This window comes from Rhipicephalus microplus, chromosome 1 (genome assembly GCF_043290135.1).
Source record: "Rhipicephalus microplus isolate Deutch F79 chromosome 1, USDA_Rmic, whole genome shotgun sequence".
Lineage (NCBI taxonomy): Eukaryota > Metazoa > Arthropoda > Arachnida > Ixodida > Ixodidae > Rhipicephalus > Rhipicephalus microplus.
Genome location: NC_134700.1, coordinates 77,120,231 through 77,141,604, shown reverse-complemented (window position 1 = coordinate 77,141,604; position 21,374 = coordinate 77,120,231). Strand labels below are relative to the sequence as shown.

Sequence of the window (21,374 nt, the reverse complement as noted above, 5' to 3'; positions counted from 1 at the left end):
TCAATTTTTATTCTTTCAGTTTAGCTGCTTGCTCTCCTTGGAAATGATGCGTGCTAAATTTCCCGTGTGCCACAAGTAACCACTAAGAACGAAGAATGGCCACGTGATGGGCATGGCGATGGTGCACTTCTGCCGTACCTTGGAAAGCAATGATGCTGTCTGACCGGAGAGGATGGCAGCGTCGAGGGACGCCAACCGCGAGGCAGAGCCTGGCTCCAGCAAGCACTTTTCCGCGCTGCTGTTGCTGAAATCACTGCGTTAACGTAAAGAAGCCTGAAGTTTTTCTGAGGTTCATCAACACTGTAAGTATGTTCATCAGCGCTCTACGTACCTGTGTTTGTACGCCTGCATGCATATACAGTCACAAAAAATAAAAAAAAATGCCGGTGTGAGGAGGCGGGTTGAATATCCCATACCCCTCCGTTCTGAATACGCCACTGCTGCGTTATGAATGTATATGCGTTGATCACCACGTGACGCTGAAAACATTGCGATGATGGCAAAAAGTGCAATCACTTTGAGTATTATTGGCGCTGCATTGAAAGCTGAAAAAAAAACAGTCATGTTGTGGCTTTTTGTGCAGTCAAGGCTGAAAAAAATACGTCACCGTTGATGAAGTCAGTGAGTGTTAGTGCCGATGGGCTGGTTGCAAAGACATCTAAATCTGACACTCTATATCCCTGTGCTTTCACAACTGACAGAATCAGTCGTGCGCGTTGACGCACTTAATGTGTGCCCAGGCTGTGAGAGATTATGCGCAGAGCTGCTACAATGTGAAAGAAATAGCAGCTGCTGCGAATTATTCAACAAGAGTTTATAAGCTGCGTACTTTGTTTGCATGTGAGCCTCCCGATCTGAGTGAGCTTCTTCCCGCATATTGCGCAGATTAGCCAGCGAAAAAAATCGGTCACGACTGATAGTGATTGCTATCAAAGTGTGCACACGCACGACTTAGTCATTTGTTGCGAGATTTCTGCGAACGCGCAGTGCCACGCACAGCCGATGTGCAAAACAACGTTAGGGATCTTACTATCCAGACTTCTTATCGTTTTTGGACACTTGGTACAATTTATAATAATAATAATATACAGGGTTTCGGCATAGTACTGAACGACTGAAATTTCAACCACCTGGTGTTCTTTAACGCGCTCTTACAATGCACAGTACGTGGGTCTCTCGCCTTTCGCTTACGCCGAAATGTGACTGCCGCGGCCGGCATTGAAGCTGCGGCCGAATGGGCATGTTGCATAGACATAACTTTTCACCGTGGCGTGACAGGCTTTTTTACTTGCACATGCCGACATATGCGAGTGCAGAGTCCTTTTTCGAGGGCTATCTATCACAGCTGATTGGATCTGCGTGTGTGCGGTAAGAGGAAAAGGTTGAACTGTGCGAGAACGTCGATACCTACACACTGCGCCTGGGAACTGACGCAAGCGCCGACGCGAGCCTGTTGCCAAGAGTCGCTCAAGGTGACGTAGTCAACTACTTTGCATTTTCCGCCAGCTTTGTGACCCTGGACTAGATGAAAGCCTACAAAGCATTGGAGTCGCATAACTACTTCACGAGTGGTTGCTTGAAGAGTTTGTCGGCGAAGAGGCTCGGAGAAGACAAAGGCCCATATTCAGAAACCAACCTTGGTCTTTCCTCACGTTTTCCTCAAGTTTCTGTACAGAGATTTTAAATTGTCAAAAACATCACTTGGAGTCCCTTGAGTGAGAGCTTTGGCTAGGGTGGGAGCAACGGCAGGCTTAGTACCTAAGAGAGACCTAAACAGAGACCATGTAGAGCGCGAGTGCAGTGCGGAGTCAAGGCCGTCACACAGCGTGTTCCAACGAGAGTGCTCGAGGGAAGTGCTGTAAGTGATAATTTCAGCCCGCAGAGCATTAAAGCGGGAGGCAAGTTGGACGTTGTGTGGCTGGGAGTGGAGGGGGCGTTTTAAACGTTGATAAACGGAGGAAGTGAGGATCAGGGTCAGGAATGGGAAGTTAAAAACGAGCGCGGCGACTACAGGATGTCATTGCCGCGGAGATCTGCGACGCCCAGTGGTCGTAAGTTTTGAAGGAGTCAGACAAAAGGTTATTACGGAATGCTTCCTAGTCAGTGTGAGCAACTCGTTGTTTCCGCCTGTTGTGGGAAAGAGGGGCGGTGATGTGTATGAGAAAGTGATCACTGAAGAGGTTTTCAGCGGAAACCTGCCAGTGAAAGGAAGAGAACTCCGAGAGAAAGTGAGATCGGGTGTAGTGGAGCGCTGTGAAACAGTGCCCGCTCGAGTAGGGGTGTCAGGGGTATTAAGAAGGGTGAGATGGCGTTCCTGGGCGAGGCAGTGTAGAAGGCGACCTGGTTTGAGTGTTTGGGGGTAACACCAGAGCCTATGAAAAGCATTAAAGTCACCCCCATGGAGGATATGGGTGGTCGAATGAAGGGAGTGCAAGAATTTGCCAAGAGCACTAAACAAAGAGGACAGGGGGGGGGGGTTGTAAAAGTACATCAGAACGAGATAAATACGGGTAGATGGTTGGTAATAGACCACACCAACTATATATTTCATGAGGGGGGAGGGTACGTCTAGTGGTTCAACGAGAACGTTATTGCGTGCATAAATGGACGCAAAGGGCGTTCGCGTCGTAGCGTGATATGCACGGTAGCCCGGAACGGCAAGGGCCGTCCGAGTCTCCTGTATAAAAAGAAAAAGGGGTAATGTGGGGCGGGTGAGAAAATATTGGCGGAGAGGGGTCCTATTATGACGAAAGTTGCGGCAGTTCTACTGCAAAATCTCGAGGTACTTTTCATGCGCCATCTAGGTCTTTGAAGTAGAGGAAGCGCCTGCGCGTGCGCGTTCCTTCTTTCTTGCCGGGGGAAGCGACTCTTGCAGGGAGTTAAGCATATAGGTGAAAGATTACAGTTGCTTGGATTGGGTTTAGAGGGTTGTAAGAATTTGGACAATTGAAATTTCCAGCTGGACCAAACGAGTGTGATGCGCAGTGGTGGTGGTTTTGACCATGTCGGCCAATATGGTAACATGGGAGCTGGAGGTCGGGGCGGTGAGTGTGGCGAGTTGCTTATTTAGCTCCGTGAGTTAAGAGGTAAGAGATGATGTGGTAGTTGCGAGTGCCTGTGTCAGTGCGAGTATTTTTTGTTGTAGCTCATCTGAGACGCGCTGTTGCTCGCGCTGGTTGCGCTCCAACATAGCCAGTCGCAGATCGAAGGAGCGGCTCTCGTTATTCAAAGGTGGTGAAGGTGTATTTGATGGAGAAGGGCACACGGGAGGTGTGTCCTTAACCTTAGCGGCGTATAAGCCCGTGGGGGAGAGATGTTGCGGGAGGTGAAAGGAACTCATGCACTAAAGAGGAGGGTGGCGAAGGCTGAGTGGCTCGGCGCATGGCTGTGCGACGGAGAAAAGCTGCTTTGGCACAGTCGCGTTGCTTCGTTAGAAGGTAGGGGCAGGTGGATTCGAGAGATGAGTGGGTGTTAACTTGGCAATGGATGCACCAGGGTTTGGCGCAAACGTGAGCATTGGGATCTGCTGGTTGAGGAGACGCACTGCGGCGGCACTTGGTCGGAACGCTGTGTTGGGGGCACTGAAGAGCACGGTGCCCTATAGCAAGGCATCGAGTGCAAGTAGGGGGCTTGGGTTTATGTGGACGGCATTGGAAAGAGGCGCGTTTAAGATACACAAAGCGAGAGATGACGGTTCCAGCAAATGTTATGAGGACGGATTCAGTAGAGCCCATCAAACGTTCAGCGAGTATGTCTGCAGTAAAGGATTCGAGGTCATGCAAGAGCTTAGATGGCGTGAAGTGGCCACCGACGTTGTGGATGACACCGAGACATGATATTGGAGGACTGGGGCCATAGGGCGTAATGGTGATCGGCTTACCATTAAGTTCCAGACTTGTAAGGGACAGTAGGAGGTGGGCAGTGAGGGGCGAGTGCGTTTTAAGAGACACGAGGCTCTGAGGAGGTTTGGCCTGAAGGATGACCTCCGCACTGGTCTTGGGAGAGAGATTTGCGGCGGTTATGATGGTAGAAAGCCGGTCATAGAGAGACAGTTTCGGCGTGAGTGTTCCGGGTGGAAGTTGGATTTCGACGGTGATGAGCTCGGAGCGGAGGCGGGTGGTCGAGGCACGTTTTCGATTGGCACTAACGAAGTTCCAGCTGCCTTCAGGGGATGGCGTATTGTCCTCGTTGACCTGCGACGCCATGAAGTCCATTTCCGTCGATGAGTCGTCAGCTGAAGGCAAATGATGGAAGGCAAAACTTCGGCGAAGGAAGGAACGATGCTCGTCGAAACGCGCTTGTCGACAGACTTGGAATTTCCAATGGGTAGGCCACACGCAGATATGGTGGGAAGAGCAGCCGGCGTGGTTGATTGCAACGCCAACGCTGCATTACGGCTCTCGGGCTCCAGCGTTTGCGTGGCTATCAAGCGGGGAGTAGCAGAGACGCTGCCACCGTTGCGCGTTGCTGGACCATGCGCGCTGTTGAGGAACGCTGCCTGTTGCTGTATTGTTGTCGGCGCGGGGCTGGTGACATTGCCAGATGTTGACAGCGGAGGCACGGCTGTATCAGCGGTACGACCGGAAGAGGCTGGGCTTACCGACAGGGCGTCAGTTGTCGTTGGTATCGAGTGCTGGGTGGGACGCTGCATCGCGGAGGTGCACGCGCGCGTCAGGCTTAGCATGGCGCCGCGCTGCTTCTTACTTTTGAAGGGGCCTGGAGGGCCAGCCTGGGGTCGGACCGGCGGGCGGATGGTGTGGCCGTGTCCCAGAAGTCTTCTAGAAGGTATGGTGAGCTTGTCCAGACACGTACGAGGCCCGGCAACAGGCCAAGAACACGTGAAAGCGGAACACTGTATGCAGCCAGCCGAACAAAACGGCGCCACCTGGTGGTCTCTCTCTACGTGCGTTATAAGCGCACATAAACGGTAACAGGTTAAAATGAAGCAACGAGATTTGTTCATGTATACTAGTGTACTTTGCTCAGCAAGCGCAATAACAGCTTAAAATCGATGAGGAAAACTCGAGGTAAGGTTGAGGTTGGTTTGTGAATACGGATCAAAGAGCTCCTGCTTGGAGAGGTAAGCGCAGATACTTTTTTTCACTTTGACGGTCTCTCAAGTTAGTTGCAATTAGGCTTAAAGCATCTGCAGGAAAATATTGCTGGCTATGACGCTCGGCTGCTGAGCGCAGGGACACAGGATTTACTTGGACAAAACTCAGGAAAGCACGCGCGGCCGGATGTATGTTGAGGTCGCAGTAATGTAAAACCCTCCTCTACAGATGCGCTGTGTTGCTTGTTTAAATACCTGGTACGATACTACACTATAGTTTCGATTTGTAGGCGTTCGGCTATCACCCATTGGATTTTCTAAAAGTTTTCTGGTTGCTGAAACACCGTTTGCAGAACAATGAGGTTGTTTAGCGCTGCTGTGAAAGAAACCTGCTGAGAAAAGTCTGCTTGCTGCAGAAGAAATCGGTCACAACGAAAATAGAAACCTAGCACTAGTGCGTCAGGTAGTAGTGAAGAGCTGTTTTCGATAAAGGTTTTTCTAATGTTTACTATCTTTTATATTTGTTTTGCAGGTGAACTACTCTCAAAGGTTAGGGGAGTGCCCTCTAAAAGTGTGGGTGTTGTGTAAACAGAGTGGCACCACAGTGACTGGACACTGTACCTGCATGGCAGGTTGTAGGCCCGTGTACTCAGATTTGGGTGCACGTTAAAGAACCCCAGGTGGTCAAAATTTCCGGAGCCCTCCACTACGGCGTCTCTCATAATCAAATGGTGGTTTTGGGACGTTAAACCCCACAAATCAATCAAATCAATCATTACCTGCATGGCAGGGGCGGGGGATACATGCTCACATATTGGTGCCTGCGTGTTCGCTATTAAAACAGGTGCGCGGCTGAACCAGTCAACCACTTGCACGCAGAAAAAAAATACCTGGCTACCACCTTATGTTGAGAGGGTGCAAAAAACATGAACTTGACTTCTTCGAAGGAAAAGAAGCGTCGCCTCGATGCAACAAGCAGTGCATCGAAAGAAATCAAACTGCAGAAGCAACAAAAAGACATTTCGCCACCATCACCGACTGAGCTTGAGGAGATTTATGCAGCATTCGAAAGTACAGGTGTTGTACCAGCTATAGTTTTTCTGCTGCCTTACCATTGTGAAAGCTTCCAAAAAACCTGTTCAAGGAACAGTTGCTCATGTCAAAGATCTCTACTCAGACACACATGCAGCAGATGGTCTGGATGCTCTTGTTGCAAAAACTGACATGTTTATGTCAACATTCACCATCGATGAGCAGAGTGTCAAATTTGTAGAAGCACGCACAAAAGACCAAAGAAGGTCAACAGATTGGTTTTTGCACAGGGCTGGTTGTGTGACTGCTTCTGTTATGAAGAATGTTTGCTGCACAAGTGTTCTGAAGCCCAGCGTATCACTTTTGAAAGGCATATGATACCCCTGAAAAACGCTCACTGAAAACACCTGCAGTAACATGAGGACTCACACAAGAGCAAGACACTTTGAAAGCATTCCAGGTTAACCAGCAAGACAAGCTCGAAGGCTTCTGTTGCACAAAGTCTGGTCTGCACTTAAGTACTGACTAGAGTGTACTAGAATGGGGGAGTGGGTCCACTGAAGGCTCCACGCTGAGGCGTTTTTTTCGGAAAATCCAGGTGGCGCTACCATCGCCTTCACCTGAAGACTTAGCCGTGGTTGCCATGGTTACAAGTCCCCTTTGCCACGCGGTTCGCGACGGGTGGGTAGTCTGATAGTTCGCGCGGTTCGCGTGCTGCTCGCGCGTCTGGCGCAGTCTCGCAGCGTTGTTGCTTCGTTCGTGCGTGCGTGGCCGTGAACGGCGTCGCACCGTGCTTCCGCGCCAGTTCAACAAAATCTAAATGTTTATATTGCGAAACGCCCTGCTCGTATAGGTAGTCACGCACGCAAGTACCGTGATTTCCACGGTAATTGTTTACAATCAAGAGCGTAAGTTGAATTTGGCTTTTGCGAAAACGTACGCATCGAAAGTGTAATATGAGCATTAACTGCGATGCTTTTAAAAATGTCAATATAACTGGGATATATAAGTAAGTTTGCGTTTGGTGCAAATTTAGACTCACGGCAGCAAATTGAATATGATGCAAGACTAAAGTTACCAGCTGTTATCACGAGAATTAAAGCTAAAGTATGCGAACCCTTCTGCAAATTTGCAGCTATTCGTTAGGGACGCGTGATATTATTGAAAAACTGAACCAGTCCTGTTGCGATTACGTGAGGGTGTTGGCAAAGGAAGTTTAGTCACATCGGACGGCAACTGTGCTATTCGTAGGAAATGACTTATAGGGCGGACGCACGTCCGTCGCGGTGGTTTTATGATGAGTTTTTGTTCGGCATCTAGTGCTGGTATACGTTGTAGGTATTAATGAAATATGTTATATTTTACCTTTTCTCTTCGTGCCTGCGGTACGTGTCCATGCAAACATTTGTTCGAAACATGAACGTGTTTTCACCTATAGATAGGAAGTCTGAAAGACACCAATAAAGAAGTGATATGCGCAAAATATTTTATTTTAAATTGACTGCGCAAGCTTTTCGCATAAATATAAAAAACAAAATAAATATCATCGAAAGACTTCGACACCGTCGCTCAAGGAACGTCAGGCTCTATGTTGTCCTGCTAAGCTTTAAGTGTTTTGCTCTCGCTCGTTTCGAAGCGTTTTCCCTGTTCATTCCCTTCACTAAGAAGTGAAGGCGAGTGAGCACGTAGAACGAAACGAGCTTTGTGCTCACTGCATCTTTGTGGTCTGGACAGCCGACCGCTTTCGAGTTCAGAAAATTAGTTTTCACCAATGAAAGGATGTCAGAGATGCTATCTGTGTGCAACATGGAAACACTGAAACATTCAGTAAACAAGTTTTCAAGTGAGGCAATGAAATCATACAGCTGTCGTGAGGGGTACAGAAGTCCACCCCAGTCGCATTGCTCCGTGAATTGCGAAGGGAGCTGTTCAGCAACCGCGACAGCTTTCTCAAACAGAAGCACTTCTTTGCATTGTACGCATGCCAACTTCAATACACACTTTCTGGCCACGTACCCTGCTGTGTAGTAAATGAGTCTCGAGTCACTCTTCTCCAAAGTCACATCGATGTGGTCAGCAAACTTTTCTGGCATCGTGGCAATCGTGCTTTCGACCTCGCCAAGTTTTCCCTGTGATATAAGATCATCAATTTTTTTGTGCGTGACCTTTAGACCCTGTCTGTCATGCACAGTGACAAGAGCGTTTATCATGTCAGGGTTTGCGTTTGCGCTGTCCACACTGTGCGCCAAGTTATAAAAGGACAAGCAGTTGACGGTTATTAGAAACTCATCCGGAGAGGGGTGCGCGTTGCAGCCACTTGACTGGCGAACGATGCCGAAGAAATGTTCCACGGGATCGGTGCTAAGTCGAGATGTCATGAGATATTTGAATCCAACGCTCTCTGTCAGGTACTTCAGCAATGAAAGGGTATTTGCTATAGTGACCCTAAAACCTATGGCAGTGGACTCGCTGAGAAAGTGCCGCTTGTTGTCACTGAATGATTCCCAGTCATTCAGGAAGTCCAGAAAATTGGACAGGAATGCCACGTCTGTAGAAGCTGGTCTCAGCGCTTCGGCCCGAAACCTGGAAGTCATCACGGTGATCAGTCGTTGGATCTTCCTGCAAAATAAACAAAAAGAATGTATGTCAGAAGAGCGCTCATCATGCGTTTGAGATGTTTACGATTACACTTAATTCATTTGGAACGTAGGCGCAACTCACGAGAAGAACAGCTGAGTTGCCTCGATGCTGCCACACCTTCTCTCGATGTCCTCCTTGTAGAAGGCCAGGCCCCGTAGGACATATGGACCGAATAGTTGGAAGGCGAAAGGGGTTCTCATCTTCTCAAATGAGTTTGGTTCCAGATGCGTCTCGGTCAAATTGGGCATAACTTTCAGTGTCCTAACACTTCTGTCTAGAAGGTACGCCTCCCGAACCGGATGCACAGACACCTAGAAATATAGGTTGAGGTAATGCAATGTATGCAAAAAACACAATCTTTGTAAAATGTCAACCATGAATCTATACGTACCAATCCGTCTGGTGTTGCAAAGCCTTTCTGGAGAAGACCATTCCTGAGGCATTTTAGCAGATGCGGGAAATCGGAGATAAAGTGCAATTTCCTCATCTCGTCGACAGGATGCTGTATGGCGCCATTTATTTTCTTCGATGACGCCGACACCCCCGCTAGCTTCCACATTTTTCGATTCCAGGGGGCTCCGTCACAAGTGATGTGGTCGACGAACAAGCCCGCCTGTTCCACGAGGATGGTAGCTTCCATGAGAATTTTCAATAAAATGTCTCCTCTCACATTTCCTTTTGTCGCAAAAACGCCCACAATTTGGCTCCATTTTCCAGCGAAAGGCACAAACATGATGACCATGCCGTGATCACATTGCTGGTACTTGTCTTCGGGCTTCGTAAATTCTCCAAGGTCCACGAAGCCTTGAATCTGGCCAGACGCCGTCACATTGAAATGTTCTGACAATTTCATTTCGTCCACCAATAGTCCGCCGTGTCTTTCGAGGTCTGACATGCTCGCGGCTTTTTTCTTTAGAGTGTTCATTACTGCTTGATTAAAACCGAAGGCCGACTCGTATGACCTCAAGTATCTTTTCAAAGTAGTGTTGCTGGGCATCATGAGAATTTCGTTCTTTCTGATGTGCTGATAAAGCCGGGGACTCTTTAGTTTCATGAGTAAACACTCGAGGATCCACTCCTGATTGTAGCGCATGCCCTGCTTGCTGGTTTGTTTGGCAGCTTGAAAGCAAGCGCGAACACTTGCCTGCTGCTTTCGCGGTAGTGACGATATTTTATCCTCTAGTATTTTATCCGCGACATTCGCATTGTTTGCCCTCATCTCTTCGAGACGACCAGCAATGTCCAACAGCCTTGTCGCCATCCGCTTGTTTCTCTGACTCAGGACCCGCAGTTTGGTGGAGACTGAGTTTCTTCGCTCTTTTCGTTTTAGGTAGCTTTTTCTGGTGAGTATTACTTTCCTCACGTACTTGCATGAAATGCATGAAGAACCTGGAAGTATACGAGAAAAAAATTATGAAGAGCTTCCAGTTTTTTACCATGCATGTTTGAAACGCAATTTATGCACTTTCACTTTCTGTAGGCAAACTATTCTTTCGTAAATGTTAATGAGTACTACAAAAATTAGGGGCCACACAAATGTTCTAGCATTAAACAGGTTACTGATTGATTAATTGTACAATTACAAGTGACGTCTCAATAAACGTTTGCCGCACTCACCTTGTTGTTTAACCGCTCCTTTGCACGTGACACTGAAGACAAGGCCGTCGGAATGAGAGATTTGCTGCTCCAGTTTCTTCGTAAGAACGTCATAGGTGAAGTCCTTCGCCCTACCTGCTCCTCTGCAAGGGTGAAGAGATTCTGCGCAGTCCAGGACTTGTTTGGCATCTTCAAGGTTATAGGCGACCTTTTCGGAGATCAGCGTCTTCCGAACATATGTCCGACAAATCACTTCACTCCGGTCGGTACCGTAATTCATGAGCACAGTCTTTTCGATGCTTACGAGTTCACGACTTAGGGAGGCCGAAACATAAGCAATTCCGTCATAATGACGAAACTTGTGCATTGCCCAGTGGTCGTTTGGCCGGACAACGTCTTCAAGTTCAAATGCGTTGTCGCTTTGCCTCGCACTTTCGCAATCTTCAAATCTCAGTTGCGGCTCAACTGATTGCAGCGCAGTTCTTTTTGACGGCTGGTCTTCACAGGTTGGTGGTGAAGCCGCTCTCTTCTTCGTTGACTGCTCCGGTGTGGGCTGCTCGTCAGGACACTTCAGGAGATGAGGTATAATTATGGGTACAGCATCACTGCGAAGTTCCGGCTTTCCCCGCTCTATATATACTTCTCGGCCTTCGATAATATGTACATATTGCCTTAGTATGTATTTTTGCTCGAAGTGCAGCTCGCAAATGGCATCGGTGACTTGCAAGGGCCGATCAGCGCGGTTGAGATTCTGGTCCCATAGCCGGCGTCTCTCTTCGTCTTGAGGTACTCCAAAGAGTGAGAGCTTGGGCTGGTTTTTAACTCTGCTGTATCCGGTTTGGCAGCCTACGACACAACAGTAATTTCTACGCCTAGACGTGCTCATCCTCTAATCTTTTGAAGCAGCTTGGAACGCTCCGTTATGCAACCAGCAGACACATATCTGCGCACGCAAACGTGCCGTCTGCCGCGTATTCTTTGTCCAGACGGCTTTGCTCAAAGGGAAATACAAACCTACGCGTTCACGAAAAAAAGCATACATTTTATTTCATGTCACTTGTTTTTGTCTCTAATAATGTGTAAAAAAAGAACCAGGAGACAAATTGTGAAAACAGCGCACGAACGACGGTGCATCGAACAGACGACGGCGCGTCGAGCAGACGACAACATCGAGCGCTCAGCGTCCCCGCCAGCGCGTCGTGCGGCCCGAACCGCCGCACGACTCGCACGCTCCCGCCGAAACTGACGTCACTTCAGGAGAAGGCTACTGCAGCGCCACCAAATTTTCCGCCGTTTTTGCTTCACCCGCACCGCTTGCCGCCGGCCACAGTGGACCCACTCCCCCATTCTAGTACACTCTAGTACTGACTATCCTTTTGTTAACGCCGCACCAGACGCTCTTGTTTTCTGTAGTTGCTGTGGCAAGGGGGTATTGGAATTTAAATGCCCGTACTTACTGAGAAAGGCAAGAGAACTGACGGAGCTCTCAGGTCCCCAATCATGCCTCTGCACCATCAACGCACACACGCAGCTGCGAAGGCAGCATGTATATTCTTTTTGAATTCAAACTCAAATGGCAGTGTGCCAGTTTGAGGACTGTTACTTTGTTGTTTGGGCTTCTAACGTTTCATACGTAAAAAAAATTCTGCAAAGATGATGACTTTTGCACCAGTATGCACCAGTATGATGGCTACTGCCAAGGAGTTATTTGTCAAAGTTGTCCTTCCTAAGCTGCCTAGCCCTCTATTTAACTAAACAGCTTAAATGTCCAGATAAGACGGCCACCGGCAATGCCTACTGCTTTGGTCGAGAGCCAGAGACGGGAAAAATGATCGCCTGTGACAGCTTCTCCTGCTAGTACAAATGGTTTCATTTGTCATGTGTAGCTTTGAAGAAAACACCTTAATTGAAACGTTGGTTTTGACCTGAATGCAAAGGTGCCAAGGATTGGGTTTAGAGGGTCGTAATAATTTGGACAATTGAATTTTCCAGCTGGACCAAACTGCTGGAAGGGGTGTCGCCAAGAATATATACAGTGGTCGATTAAATAGGTCAAATGAAGAACCAAGTACTCAAGTGCCTAGAAAATGGACTGCTGAGCGTCGGTACACTCTGATAAAGTAAGTACAGTACGCTTTTAAGAGCTAGTTTCGATTTCTACTACACGCAGACGTTGCAAAACAGTCGTGCTTCTCACATGTTGATGCAAGATATTGCTACATGTATAATGCCAGCCTCCTGAACCATGCGCATGTGTGCCCGATAAAGAGAACTAAGACCGCTCGTTGCTCAGTCTCAAAGCTGAACTGGTCAGCTTTATCACCACTGTTGTAAATATACCTTGTAAATAGTCTGCGGTGCACAAAACTTGTCAATCACAAAACACCTTTGGTGGAGATGCACTGTTCTTTGCTCTCACCACCACAAAGCTATGCAATGGGCGCATTCCCCATCTTTCGGTCATGTCTTCCGCAACCAGCTTGTCTCAGTCTCCATCAGCGGCGTAAGCCCTAACGTTTGTTGTGGTGCTCCACCTTTGTGATCTGGACCATACTCTGCCCAGCTTGGCTTTGATGTTGACTATTGGCTTAGCATGTGTGAACTAGTTAGTCAAACTCACTGGTTGGACCCTACCATGATGCTCACGAACGCTATCTTCTGCTTCAGAGGAACCCCACGTGTCATGTATGATAGTCACGAGACCGAGCTCACCAGGTGGAATATTTTAAAGGAGAAACTACGCGAGATCTTTGGGAACGCAACTGCTTGTAAAATGCCTCCACGAAAAGAGCTCGCTGCCCATGTTTAGTCGCCAACTGAGTTGTATTTTACACTACAGGAAGTGCTTGCTTTGTGCTTAAAAGTGGACGGCGCAGTGTCTGAAGCTGACAAAGTGGGTTACATCCTCGAGGGGATCGCAGAGAAGATGTTCAGTTTACTTGTATACACCAACGTCTCGACCATCAACCTCATCGTTTACTTGAGAGAAACTCAGCGTGTATGGTACAACACTCATGGAATCGAGCTCACCACCAGATACCACATGCCCTGGCACGGCATTACACTCCATCATTGTCCCAGACTTCAAACCTGAGCAATCTGCCGCCCTCAGTATTTTGATGTTTCCACAGATACTCCACCCTGTGGCTCTGCTGATAGTGCAAAAGCTGCCAATCTGATTGTTTTGACAGCTGTTTCGAAAGTTTACGCACCTGATGTCATCACAACTAGCCACACAGCTGCATGCGGAGTAAACTTCCCTTCGAAAAATAGGTCTTAGTACCTCTTTAAGTTGAACGTTTCTGCAACAAGTGCTCACACTTTTGCTTGTGTTGTCCAGCTATACACTGACCAAGGGGGAGAGTGACAGCTGATGAGAATCAGTGCCCAAAATAATGTGTATCGAAAGCATACACTTTTGCCTGATGAATTTCTCGTGCATCATGACCATTCTCCAAGTAAGCCAAAGTGCACTTGGCCATCACTTGATTAGGCATTTTTGTGCCATGCTTCCACTTGGAGGGTACTGGCACACATGCAGTCTTTACTTGACAACCACAGCTAGCAAGACAAAACCATAATCGTACATTTGGTTGTTTCAATATCAGCCAAAATGTCTGAGGGCCTGTGCCCCATCAAAAGTGGTTTTAAACAATAACTATAATGTTATTTAAGAGTTGTGTGCTTTGCGATTCTCAAGGCATGAAGAGCTGCTGTACCATGAATGATAAAATACCTTTGTTCTATGTAGCTTTCAAGTCTTAAGGGTTTGGTTCACAACTAAAAGCCTCCAGTAGTGCCCACAAGCGTTCATTCAATGCAAGGCTTCTTCAAATCTGTACAGTGTATACAAGAGTTACAAATGCCAATTTCACCAAACTTTCATTATTGTCGTGGGAATTTGAGTAACCGAAAAGATGTTTTCATAGCTTTTATTAAATAAAGACAGTCCTCTGCTTTTGAGGTTTTAATGAACTAATAGAAATCTTCCTGTAAAAACATTGCTACAGAAGTTCTACAGGTTCACAGAATGGGGGTCAGCAAAACGCAAATGTATCAAAAGTCAATCACACACAACCACTCAATCTCAATTATGCCAATGCATGTTTCCCGAGCTACAATGTTTTCAGAGGGGCGCAATGAACCAAAATAAGCCCTGCCGCGGTGGTCTAGCGGCTAAGGTACTCGGCTCCTGACCCGCATGTCGTGGGATCGAATCCCGGCTGTGGCAGCTGCATTTCCGATGGAGGCAGAAATGTTGTAGGCCCATGAGCTCAGATTTGGGTGCACGCTAAAGAACCCCAGCTGGTCGAAATTTCCGGAGTCCCCCACTACGGCGTCTCTCATAATCATATGGTGGTTTTGGGACGTTAAACCCCACATATCAATCATGTACCAAAATAATGTTTCTTCCTTGCTTCCATGACAATATATTGTCAGTCAACAGACACAAGTTCCTTCAATAACTAAGCTTGCCAATGTTTTTTTTTTTCAATTATTGGTATTCTCAGGACTAACCAGAAGCATTGTAGAGAAGAGCGGCTAAAGTAAACGAGTAAAATATAAGAAATACTGTATAACAAAATACTATATAACAAAAAAGGGAAGATAAAACACCATAAAATAGAGCCCAAAAGGCAACAAACAAGATATGCTTTACATCATGTAGCGAAAATAGGACACGAAAATGCACAATCTGGTAGCAATGACAGTGAGTGACAATGCATAATAAACCAAAAGGATTAACTCATGTGCTTTCATGCATAAATGCAAAAAAGAAAGATAAATTTATGTAATCATAAAAGCGACGAAAAATCCGTACAAAGTAAGAAGACAAAAGAATGTAATTCGGAAAAGAAAAAAAAAAGACCTGAACAGAAATAGGTGGTAAACGAACAATAAACCTCAAGTTCAGTTGTGAGCGTGAAGCAGCTTTAGAGAATGTATGTTAGTGCTTTGCGGAAACAGTCTGTGTCTGATAGCAAATAGTGACGCAGGCAAGCAATTCCACTCATGAAATGTTCTTGTCGAGGATGAATATGAGTAGGTGACTGTGTGCTGTGAAGGTGCGTGAACATTGAAAGGATGGTCGACGCGTGAGAAGATATAGAATGCTGGTGTAATGTATCGAGGCTTCAGCTCATTGTGGTAGCGCACCTTATAAAGAAGGCAAAGATGGCATTACTTCCTAGAAGGAGAAAGAAGAGGAATACCAAGTGTTTCTTTCATGTTAGTGACACTGGCAGTTCAGATGGCTGTGAAGGATAAACTGGGCTGCTTGATTTTGTACATTTTTGATTACATTTGTGAGAGTAGCAAGACCAGAATTCCATATCGAGCATGCGTATTGAAGGTTACATCTATCATGGGTAATGGGGAGCTGTTGTTTTAGTTTCGGGGAAGCAAAAGAGTAGTTTCGTTTAAAATAGCGAAACTTGCAGTTACGTAATGATTCGACGTAGGTTCGACGTAGTGTATCCGATCAGTATTTTTCATGTGAGACTGTTAGTAATATGTACACAAATATATTTATGGGACATAACTTGGTCAAGCGAAATATTATTAAGTGAATAAGTAGGGCAAGCCGTATTATTACGAGAAACTATTATTGTTCTGCATTTAGACGTGTTAAGATTAGAGAAATTATTGTTTTGCATTTACACTGATAAGCGCAAATGCAATTCCTGAGATGCTTTTCATAGCTGTGCCACTTCGTATCTAGAATTTCAGGCATGCATATGTTATTAAAACTGAAAAATATATCACGTAGTGCACAAATGTGGTAACGCTGGATAGACCCTAATTGTACCTGCAGTAGATGGCACTCTGGAGTCGTTCGTCCTCGAGTGTTGCCGCATTTTCCTCACTACAGTTTTTCAATGTTGCAACTATTGAGGGTCACAAGTTACATAATGTACAGCACACTGTCACAATCATGTCAAGTGGAGTCAGTTCACCCCCTTCACGAGAAGCAACATAGATAACAGGCACGATAGACTTTAATAACACAAACTTATTCCTAATAAGGCGAATAGCATGATCTACGTGAATTCTAACATTCGCAAGCTTTGTTGTTTTTTCAACGTCTTCAGGAGGCAGCTGCTTTTTCCCTTTTGTGTATGCCGGGACATGGAGACGCGCACAAAGAAAGCCAACACTATTCTTTATGTTGAGTCCCCTACCTGTGAGGACAACATCACTGGTAACCAAATTGTGTACTAAACCACAATGTTCTATAATATGCTTATCGCTGACACGGCCTCCCCAACCTTCTGAAATGTATGTTAGGACACCCTGTGGTGCAATCGCAATAAGAAACTTTGCAGTGTTACCTCTTTTGTAAGTCGACCATGTTTCACTTCTGGAAAGCAGAGATGAGGGCCTTTCAAATTTTATTTCAAAGCAGTCAATTATTACTGCGTCTTCAGACCGAAATGAATCATCGAAAGCTTGAGGCATAGTACACTACAGTGCCTCACGCCCTGGCCACGTTATCTGAGATTTAGGCCGACAGTGTGCACCGTGCAATCACTTATCGGAAATTTTTTGATACTGTTGCTTCGGAAACGTTGAAGCGGAAATGAAGGTCAGTGTTGTGAAGGTTCACCTCTATTTTCATCATGAAGAGGATGAATTCCTGGAATTTTGAGAGGCTGTTGGTAATGCTGTGGGATACAGCACTCCCCACAAGCTTGAAGATGGCTAAAAGATCAACGAGGTTGGTCATCCCTGTGTAGAACATCACTTTTTCTTCACGACTCCTTAGTGAATTTTCCGAGATCTATAGCTTTTTCTCTATACGGGCGGCATATAGGCGCTTAATCATTGAGGTGCAGTGTTGCTCCAGTCGCTGAATGTCTTCCTTGGACATCTCTCGTCTGCACTGACAACACTTGTAATGAAAAAAAAAACCTAGAAGACTCCCAAGTGACGCGATAATTTCGCTATCCGCAGAAAACGCCTCACAACGCACTTCCAAAGCCATTCGCCTAAATGCCGGAAACGGCCTCTAACTACACTTGGCGAAGCGAAAGTACCTACAAAGTGGTTCTAAGAGAGAAACAAAGAGAAAAGTGAGCTCCGTAACTGTCTGCTTCAGCGAGCGACACCTCAACAGTAGCTCACAAGGGATGGGGGTGAGAAGGGATTAAAAGGATAGGACTCGCCTCAAAAGTACCCCCTTACACGTATCACTTTTGTCGGCGTCGGTTTCTACAGTCGGGTACGGCGATAGTGGCCAATCGGCACACGGCTCGATTCCAATCGCTGCTGCGTTGGCCCGGGCACGCTTTTCCTGTGCTTCAGCTTCCCGTTTTTAGGCGTCCACTTGCCGTTTTTCGGCGCGTCGTTTTTCAAGGCGTTGGTGTCGTGAGCGGTCTGCGTATTTGGCGCCGTAGCCTAGGAGAAGCGATGGAGTCCAGTCAGGGTTTGTCTCGTCGAACAGTTTAGCTGGCTTTCCTAAGAACACAGAGTGACCATTTACAAAAACTGGTCCTTCTTTAATAAACCATCAATTACCACGCTGTGAAAGTTGAAAGCAGTTTTTTACTTGTTATGGAGTACACGCCACAGACTCGCAGGTTGGGGTTCTCGGCGTCTAAGTGAGCACGGTAATGCGCGCCAGCCATAAGCTGCGCTGCTTGATGCTGAACGCTTTCGTGCGATCGCAGTGATTCTCCACGATGTTAGGCATTGACAACAAGTGTCTGTTGGTTGGTTTTAGGGGTGAAGCTTCTTATAGCGGCACCCGTTCGTCCCTCGTAGTCATAGTAGTAGTCGTAGTGTGTAACCAATCTTACATTTTGACCGCCAAGGTAGTGCCAGTGAGAGATTTCTTCTGTGAGTTGTTGAACAATAAAAAATTCGCAGCGTGCACGTTAACTAAAAGCCAAATTCTCCTGTCTCTCATATCCCCTTAGCCGCCATTGGCATGTACATTGAGCACTATCTGACAAGAAAGGGTTGCTACGTTATAATCGCTGGGCATAACCTCCTTGGTTTTAGAAATGTTTAGCGAGCGTTGGGCCGCAGTGCCATGAATACAGTGAACTGGTATATACCATGAACTCGAGGTGGTTAAAGGTGGAAAGTAGACACAAAGCGCAAGCCGTAAGAAAGTGTGCGTGTGGCACCTCTCGTTTAGTCCTTGGAATGTCCGCTGGATGGCGGTGCATATGCGGAATATGTGATGAAAAGGTGCGAGATGGTGGTACTTGGAGTGTTGAATAGATGGACGAACGTACACACAGACAGATGCATTGACGGACTCACGGATGGCTGCACCGACGGATGGACGCATGGGTGGACGCAGGGGCGGATGCACAGATGAACGTGCAGACGCATGAACAGACGCACGCACGGACGGGCGAATGGACGCACGGATGGTCACACAGACGGACGCATGGACGGACGGAAGCAAGAACGAATGGACGGACGGATGCTTCGCCCGCTCTTCATCATTCACTACTTGGATATGCTGCCATCTTTTTTTTTTCTCGCGCAGGTGTCACTGCAGTTGGGACAACCAAATATCGCGCACAAGAGCATGGTGACAACATCAACAACACGGCTTGCGATGACTGTGGGCGAGTGAGCGGTTCATATTAATGGCGGCCGCATATTCCGTAATTCTTTCCCGTGACATCAGTGCAAGCTAGGTATACGGCGAATCGTGTGTGGCTCACAACGCAACACCACTTGCCACCTATCGCACGCCCACCAACACTGAAAAGGAAATCGCATGCTCAACCAAAGAAGCGCCGACCTAACCGACACAATATAAAGCAGACAAGCAGACGGTGCAGTTGTACATCAATTCCGTCACTTCCGCTAGGCAAAACTCAACGTCACAAACACAATTTTGTCATTATTTCTGGAAAGCGAGGGGAGCGTTTTGAGGCAAGCTATACAATTTATTTGAAAAGAATCTGCGAAACTCCCAAGCCTGCAATTTGGCATGAATGGCGCAAATTTGCAAATTAACGTAGCCAGTGAATCGCATTCAGATTCACTGACCTCAACGAATAGCGAGGGTTAGCGTTTATATCTACACGATTACCTAAAGGGAAAAATTGGCAGATCCTAGGTACAGTGGGAATCAATGATATGCGAAGCACAAATGAGGAAGGTTGAAATGCCACTTTCAAATCACCACAACGTTACTAGCTGGAGGTAAATTATGCCGTACACAACTTCCATGTCATGACTATATGTTTGGATGTGTCGTTTACCTTCTTCATCTATTCACGTCACGTGATGCCAAATTTAGTATATGTGGAGCTATAGCAAAGCGACCGCGAGCACGCTATGAGCTTGGTATGTTCTCATGTTCTTACATGACACGCGTCTGATGATTATCCTGTTTGCACCAGTCATTTACCTTCGTCATCCATTGACGTCACGTAACACCAAATTTGGCATATGTGGAGCTAGCGAAACGGCCTCGAGTGCATCATGAACGGCCCAATATACTCCAACGTAACGTTGACAGCGACGCTACATTAGCAAAATGCGAGCACTCTATAGTCTGACGGCAAGTGCGACCGGCGTGACCAGCGTCCGTCGGCGCGGCCCGACGGCAACCGGGGTGAAATGTGACATGCTGCATTCGGCGCCAATGCGTTACCATTACAGCATTGCGTCTGCCTCCTTTCGAGACGGAGGAACTCCAGATGCTCTGAAACGCGCATGCGTTAGAGCAATGGAGCGCGCACCTGCGAGTATACGGCAAGACCGCCGCCTCGCGTGGCAACGCCGGCGTGACGCGACGAAACGAACGCCGTCGAGCACGCGCACCGGCGCCTTCACTGTGGCATGTAGTTGTGTTCTCACACGACCTGCATCTCATGATTATCATGTTTGCACCAGTCACATATCATCGTCATTTGACGTCACGTAAAACCAAGTTTGGCATATGTGAAGCTAGCGAAATGGCCGTGAGCGCGTGATGAGTGTGGCATGTAGTAATGTTGTTACATGACACGCATGTGGTGATTATCATGTTTGGATGTGTCATTTACCTATGTTGTCTGTTCGCGTCACGTGGGCTTATCAGCTGTGCCATGGCTCAGTGCCTAATGTCGCCGTTCGTGTTTATCACGCAGGTGCTTGCTTCAATCAGCCTCCCCGACGCCTGCTGCAGTGCCGCAGCTACATCGCGCTATGAATACTTCGCGAATCCAGGAGCTATCACGCGTACGTCGCTTGCTGGAATCCCTCTCCACCTGGGAAAACCAGCTCCAGCCGCAGGACCAAGAAATGGCGTAATCATCCACACTTGAAGGACCCTGTTTTGACAAGATTCACTAAGATCACCGACGTCAGGATTCCCGTCACCTACAAAGGGCCGCTCCCAACAGCCGACGCTTCGTGGGCTCGTCAGCTGTGCCATGGCTTAGTGCCTAATCTCGCCGTTCGTGTTTATCACGCAGGTATGCACTTACGATTGTCCTTACGCTAAGAAGACTACCAATCGTTGTTTAGTGCAGCTGCCGAGCCCACGCTGCGCTGCGTCGTTGCTTTGTAGTTTTGTGAACGTTGCTCTCGAACTGTTGATGCTGTCGGGAGACGTGGAGGAAAATCTGGGCCCTACCCCGCGCATCCAAAACACACTAACGCTGAACAGATCCTTGCTGACATCGTCGCACGCATAGTGAAAACCGAGGATCAATGCAAACTATTACAGGACTTGAGGTCAGATGTGGACAATTTGTGGAGAACATCCATGCAGACGTTAGAGAGACTTGTTGGCATTCAGGACCGATTAAATGACGCCGAAGACAGGTCGCGTCGCTGCAATCTTGTCTTCTACGGCTTTGTAGAAGGCGAATCGGAATCTTGGGCAGATAGCGAAAAACTTGTAACCAATATTTGCAGAGACACTTTGAAACTAACACTGGAATTGAAGGATATTCAAAGAGTGCATCTTATCGGCAGAAGCGCCCACGACAAAGTTCGTCCGATAATTGTGAATTTTGCATCTTATAAAACTAAGGACGATCTGCTATCTAAAGCGATCATGCTCAAAGGCACAAATATAGGCATATCGGGGGAT

At 47.2% G+C, this 21,374-nt stretch overlaps 1 pseudogene; it reads right to left on the bottom strand.

Moving 5' to 3' along the window:
* LOC142765417 (uncharacterized) overlaps positions 1 to 20,711 on the bottom strand; it is a 55,730-nt pseudogene extending 35,019 nt beyond the window's left edge.
* Positions 20,712 to 21,374: the final 663 nt, after the last annotated feature.